Raw genomic sequence first — 7282 nt, 5'->3', positions numbered from 1 at the left:
AAAGTAGGGGGGCTCTGGAGGAAAGTGCAGTTAATTATAGCTGAAAAGTTTTTTTTTAATTCACAATAAAGTGGATAAGAACCCACCTTTTTTCTTAGAATAAGTTATATATCTTTATAAGGTTTTTTGAATCATTTTATGACCTAGAAATTACATTTTCCCAAGTCTCTATTAAATATGTACTCATGTATACACACACATACACACACACACACATGCATGTCCACATGTACGTAGGTATATGTATGCATTTTGTGTCACATACTATGCAAGGAACTGAAACAAGATACATACAGTTTCCCTTTTCATGGGCCTTTATTCTAGTTAGTGGTATTGAATTGGAAATGAATAAATGTTAGAATTTCTATGTACATATGTTGTACTGGAAAGGGAAGAATTGAAGGGCACATTGTTACAGTAATGCCCCCCGGTAAGCTATAATCCAGGCTATACTTCTCATGTGTTCTGCTTTTATTAACCGGGGGAAAAGGTATCCCAAGGAAAAGTAAAACATGGTGCTTTCATTCAGTTGTATACTTTTAACATATTTGTGCCCAATTAAGTCATGCTTTTGACCCTTTATTCTAATTTAGGCTAAACTTTAGCTGCTAGACCAAAACACAAAATTGAAGTGGCTTATATCCATTCTAGTCAGTTTAGGGAAAATACTTATTATGCAAACACAGGTGCAATAAAAGACGAGGGACCCTTTTTCTGTTGCACAAGTACTCTTGTCATTAGCCCCAGAGTTAATCTGTCCTTTGGAGGTAGACGTCATTCTGTAGCGCACACGGTGTGTTGGTAACTGCTTCTCCAAAGTGACTTGTGCTAAAAAGAACATTGTGAAACAAATATTCAGAAATCTGCCTGATTTTCACTGATTTTTGTTGCTGCCACAAGTTGGCTTCTCAGCAGATGCTGACATACTGAGTTTGGAGTATAAATTGTCTACTAAGGGAAGAATAATTTGAAAGGAAGTAGATGAAGCAGGATTGGGCAGAGTGAAAAGTCACACTGTGATTCAGCCTCCACAAAGCCTTGTCTAACATGTTAGTCAGGGTGTGATGCTATGCCAGACTATTATAGATGGCTGGTTTTTAAGCAACATAAATTTATTTCTCACAAATCTGGAGTTCTAAAAGCCCAAAATCAGAGAGCCAACATGCTCAGGTTTTGGTGCTATCCCTCTTCTGGGGGGCAAAGGCTATTTTCTCAATGTATGCTGACATGGCTGACAGGGTGAGAGAGGTCTCCGTGGTCTCTTTCACAAGGACACTAATCCTCTTCATGAAGACTCCACCTCATGACCTGATTACCTACCAAAGGCCCCGGTTCCTAGTACCATCATGTTGGAGGTTAGGACCTCAACATCTGAATTTTGGGGAGACTTGAACATTCATTCCATAACAGACAACCCCACAAAGAGCTCTAGAGTGACTATTTCTCATCATAATTGTCCTATACTTGGCCAAGGTATCTGGATTTCAATACTCTAGTCTCACTCATTTTTCAGATTCACACTGCTCCAGAAAGGGTATGACCTTTAGTGAGGCACTTTTCTGGAACTCAGGCAGATCCTAAAGTTTTGTAGAAGTTTCAAATTCAACACTTTCTAAGATATAATATCCTTATATTCAGTTTATAGAATCTCTTGACCGAAAGTTAGAAATGCAGTGCCAACTAGAAGAGACTATCATTCTCATCAGTGGGAATAAAGTTAACTATATGATTGAAGTCCATGAAATCTATGAATCCATGAAATGAATGCCTGCATGATTGCAAATCTATAGAACCTGATTAAGACTGTATATGGGGGTAAGGACAGAAGTAGCCCATCCAGGGCTTTTAAAATAACATTAAGAAGAAAATGTTTCAAGTGTCAAGTCTGTTTAATTCAGCATAATATTTATACTTTTTCTCATCTGTTTGTCCTCATAATTACTACAGAAACTATAAGGCCAGGAACTAAATGTTGTTACTATTCATATCAAGACCTACATACAGTATGTGCTGAGTTAATACACATATTGAACAACTAAAGAAATGTGGAAAAGAGATAAGTTCACAAAATATGGAATAGACACATGTTGGCTAATTGTTACCACTGAAATGACACCAAATGATAAGGAAGGAGAGAAAGAAAAAAACATAAATCCACAAGTACTAAGAGAAAAGAACTAGTAATGAAATCATTTTTTAAGATGCAAAGCTGATAGATGAGTGGAAACCAAACTAGCCAACTAAATGGGAAAAACCAAGATATAAACTTGTGCTTATGAGAGAAATTCAGAGAGGTTCAGGAATTTGAGGTAGCCAGCATGTCTAATATGAGATGTTTTGGGTACTAAAAATCAGCTATGCAATAGCACTGCTAGGGATTTACCCAAAGGATACAGAAGTGCTGATGCATAGGAGCACACGTACCCCTATGTTCATAGTGGCACTGTCAACAATAGCCAAAACATGGAAAGAGCCTAAACGTCCATCACCTGATGAATGGATCAAGAAGATGTGGTATATATACACAATGGAGTACTATATAGCAATGAGAAAGAATGAAACAAGGCCATTCATACAGAGGACCATAGGGAGGGAAAGGGGGAAAGAGAGTTGGGGAGAGAGAGGGACACAAATCATGAGAGAATATTGAATACTGAAAATGAACCGAGGGCTGAAGGGAGAGGGGAAGGGAGGGAGGGGGTGATGGTCATGGAGGGGGGGCACTTGTGGGGAGAAGCACTGGGTGTTATATGGAAACCAATTTGACAATAAACTATTATTTAAAAAGTAAAAAAATAAATAAAAATCAGCTATTAAAAATCAATCACTTTTCTTGTATTCATCACAGAACAGAGGCTACAGGACAATGCCACTCTGAAATCTGGAGAGACAGGCAAATCCAGAGTGTTACTGCAATTGATTTGATTTTTTAGTGTAGACATTTCTGAATCTATAAACTAGTAAAGTCACTTAGTTGGTAATTTTGATTAACACTGAAGGTTAATTGTACACTAGCTTGGGCAAGAAACTCCTAGGTTCCTAGTAGAACTTCCACAGTTTCATGAGTTCTCTTTAGAAATCCAGGAGATTCTATGGTGAGGATCCAAGAAAGATTTTTCATCCAAGAAGATGAATCATAGTGAAGCATGCCTACCGTCTCCTTCAAAACATGGGTGTCTTTCTAGGAAAAAGGGCTTTGCCAGACAGCAATTCAGAAATCTTTTCTTACCTGACAGAAGGGAACTTCTCCCCACACACGCCTCTCCTGAGATTCCATCTCACCTAAAGTGTAGAAACCATAAGAGAGAGGACAGAACTTTAAGAAAATAGGCAGGGATGCTGTCTCTCATGAAAGGAGTATGACACAGCAGGAACAAAACAAAAACAAAACTGTACCACTAGAGAAATACATGTGAAGGTTAACAGAACTAAAAGAATTAAAAGATTGTGAATTAATCAGAAAACCACAGAACGCTCCTCCTATACCAATTTTATAATCGGCCAACAAGGCTTCAGTCTAATAATAGTGGATTACATCAAAAAAAAAAAAAAAAGGAGAAAGAAATAAACTTGGAGGAGTATGAATGGAATCCCCAAAGTCTATGGAAGAGGTAAAAATAAAGGCACTGGCAGGATTAGAAGTCTGATAACTAATCTCCAGCAACAGGCTCCCACAAGCATTAAACAGTGGAGTCCCCAGCCAGATTAACAGATGTCATTCCCTCAAAGGCCCATTTACCTTTTTATTGTCCCACACAGCACATATGGATTTTAACAAAAACTTACAGAGCATGAAAAAGGGCAAAGAAAAAAAGTCTGAAAAGACAAAGTCCTCATAAAAATAGACTCAGATAAGACACAGATTTTGAAATAAAGGAGTGAAAACAGCTAAGATCAATTTTCAAATGCGTATTGTAATTCTAGGGAAACCACTTTTTTAAGGAATATGATGAGCTCAGAGAAGAGAGAAAATATAATTATATGAAATGTTTTGTTGAGAAAATGTTAAAAAAAGGGTGGGTGGAGAAAAAGAAACAGAATAAATGCATTTCAGAATTGGTAGATAATAATCCAACTATATCAATAGATACTTTAAATATCCTAAAAATAGAAAATAAGACTCATTATCATAGAAGATTAAAAAATACATGAACAAATATATGCTATCTATAAGTAGCTCAATTTAAATATAAGAATTCGGATAGGTTAAAAGAGAATACAGAAATAGATATCATGCTACCACTAATAAAAATTAAAGTGTCACTAAAGCGGCACTATTCTTTTAAGACCTAGCAGATTTTATATTAAGGAAAACTATCAACAATAAAGAGATGCACTGTGACATAAGAAGCAATGGTTCAAATCTCCAAGAAGTATAAACATTTAAACATGTGTGCCCCTAAAGGAGCAGCAAAGTACATGAGAGAAAAATTAGCATAATGATAACAGAAATAGAAAAATCTACTGAAGTAATTGAAAACATCAAACCTCTCTATCACTAATTTACAGATGAAACAGGTAGAAAATCAGGAGGGATACAAATGATGTAAAATGCACTTTTATCTGGCTGATATTTACCGAGGGCTCAAAGGAAAATATATCATCTTTTAAGTTCACATGGATCATTCACCAAGACAGGCTGCATTCTGTGTCATAGAACACTCCTTAAAGATGTGCAAAAATAGAAACCATGCTAAGTATATTCTCAAACTAAATGAAATTAAACTAGAAATCAAGAAAAGAACAACTACAAACAATAACAATAAATACCTAGAATTTCCTCCCAAATATTTGAAACATAAACAGCATGATTCTATATAATCAATGGGTCATAGAAGAGGTCTCAAGAGAAAATTTAAAGCTCTTTAAATTAAATAAACATGAAAACACAATTATCTAAATTGTGGGAAAAGTGGAACCGTAATTAGAGAGAATTTTAATGGCATTTAATGAATATGTTTTTCTTTTTGGTCTTTATTCCTGGCCACTGTAATTTCCTAAATGATAAGACCAAAAGTGATGGAAACATCTTTTGTTATAATTTCTGAGTCTTGTTCCCAGTTCCCAAAATAACTAAGGAGAGATAAAAGTCAAAGGAATATCCTTTGTTATTCACACCACACCTCTTTCAATCACAGTTTATGTTAATGAGGTCGTTTTTGGAAAGCGCCTAAAGACAGAAGCTAGTTGCACGGGCAACCAACACGTGATTAGAAGGTTGGAACTTTCAACCCCACTCCAGGCCTCTGGGGAGGAAAGACAGGTTTGCGATTTAGTTCCATCACCAATGCCCGATAATTTAATTAGTGCTTGGAGGTACTGGAAGGGTGGCACGTGTGAAAAGGGTATGGAAGCGCCACTTCCCCAGACCTTGGCCTATGAATCTCTTCTACCTGCATGCTCCTGATTTGTATTATTTTATAATAAACCTGAGTTCTAGTAAGTAAACTGTTTTCCTGAGTTTTGTTTTCAGTTCTAGCAAATTGCCAAACCTGAGGAGGAGGTAGCAGGATCTCTGTTCTATAACCAGTCAATCAGAATTACCAACTAAAGGCTGTTCACCGAAAAGAGCAATAAAGTGAATAAACCACCAGCCCGGCTTGCCAAAAAATAAAAAGAACACAAATTATCAATATCAGAAATGAGAATGGGTTTATTGATATTGATTAAACAGACATTAAAGGATAATCAACACATTCAAGTCTATGCTAATAATTTTGATAATTTACAACCAACCAATTCCTTGAAAGGCACAAACTACCAAACTCATACCAGAAGTAGATAAGATAAATAGACCCATGTCTATTGAAGGAATTGGATCAATATTAAACATCCAAAAGAGAAAGCACCAAACCCATATGGTTTTCTGGGTGAATTCTACTAAATATTTCAGAAGGACATGATAGCAGTTCCCCACATTTCTTTAAAAAATTAGAAGCAAAGGTAATACTTCACAATTCATATTGTGAGGCTACCATTCCCCTAATAGAATTAGATACAGACACTACAACTGAAGAAAACTCAAACACGTTTCTCATGAACATAGACAAAAAAAACTCTTAAAATATAAGTGACTCATATCTGTCAAAAAGTAAAGAATATATGTTATGCTTAAGTGATGTTACTTCTAGAAAAGCAAGTCTATTTACTTATTATTAAGCAATCAATACAATTCATTGTATTAACAGACTGAATAAGATAAAACATGATTATGCCAATAGATTCAGAGTAAGCATTCAATAAACATTTACTGATGATAAGAACTTTCAGAAAATAAGTAACAGAGATAAGCTACCTAAATCTAATGAAGAAAATATACAAAACAACAACAACAACCCTACATTAAACCTCCTACTTAATGGTGAGAAGTGAACAATTTCCTGTTTAAATTAAGAAAGGGCCAGGATGTCCTTTCACACCATTCTTATTCAACATTATACTGATATCTTAGCAACTGCAATAAGAAATTAAATAGATTTGAAAAGAAGAAATAAATATTTTTGTTCAAACATGACAGGATTGTTTCTACAGAAAACCACAAAAATTCTACATAAATCATTTGGAGCTAATAAGCAAGTATGCAACAGTCATAGGATAAAAACCCAAAATACAAAAGTTATCCAGTCACAAGTCAATAACTTTCCTATATAACAACAATAAATAATTGGGACTTCAAATTAAAAAAATAAACAAACAAACAAAAAAAAAAGCAAAACAACTATCTGGAATAACACCAAAAGTAATTAAGTACTTAGGTGTAAATATAAAAAGAAATATTTACAGGATCTGTAGGTAAAACAAACTATAAAACAACAATGAATGAAACCAAAGAAGACTTAAACAGAAGACAAGATATTCTATGTTCATGAACTAGAGAAGTCAGTATTGTGAAGATGTTATTCTCAATTTGATCACCAAATTCAACAGAATTAAAATCCATGTCTTAGCAAACTCTTTGGTAGATACTGGCAAACATTCTAAAATGTACATGGGAAAGTACAGGTCCTAGAACAACCATCACATACTGAAGGGGTTATCTATTGACTAGTTTCTCATACAGTGTTCACAAGTGTGTAAAATGATTTGGAACAATGGGTCCAAAAGTTATGATTCGATTTTTAAAAATACTTCAGGATTCAGAGGGTGTGGAGAGATGGGCACCCTCTTACACTGTTGGTGGCAATGTAAACTGGTGCAGCCGCTCTGGAAAACAGTGTGGAGGGTCCTCAAAAAACTATCCATAGAACTCCCTTATGACCCAGCAATAGCATTGCTGGGGATT

At 35.3% G+C, this 7282-nt stretch overlaps 1 long non-coding RNA gene across 1 annotated transcript in view; it reads right to left on the bottom strand.

The window, feature by feature from the left end:
* Positions 1-291: 291 nt before the first annotated feature.
* Positions 292-7282, bottom strand: part of LOC115293263 — a 29937-nt gene continuing 22946 nt past the window's right edge. The window contains exons 2-3 of the long non-coding RNA XR_003909449.1: positions 3230-3282; positions 292-828 (exon numbers count right to left, since the gene is read on the bottom strand). This is a non-coding gene — a long non-coding RNA (uncharacterized LOC115293263). The remainder of the gene's footprint in view (positions 829-3229; positions 3283-7282) is intronic.

This window comes from Suricata suricatta, chromosome 6, assembly GCF_006229205.1.
Source record: "Suricata suricatta isolate VVHF042 chromosome 6, meerkat_22Aug2017_6uvM2_HiC, whole genome shotgun sequence".
Classification (NCBI taxonomy): Eukaryota; Metazoa; Chordata; class Mammalia; order Carnivora; family Herpestidae; genus Suricata; species Suricata suricatta.
Note: the sequence above shows the minus strand (reverse complement) of the source record. Positions and strands in the feature narration are given on the sequence as shown.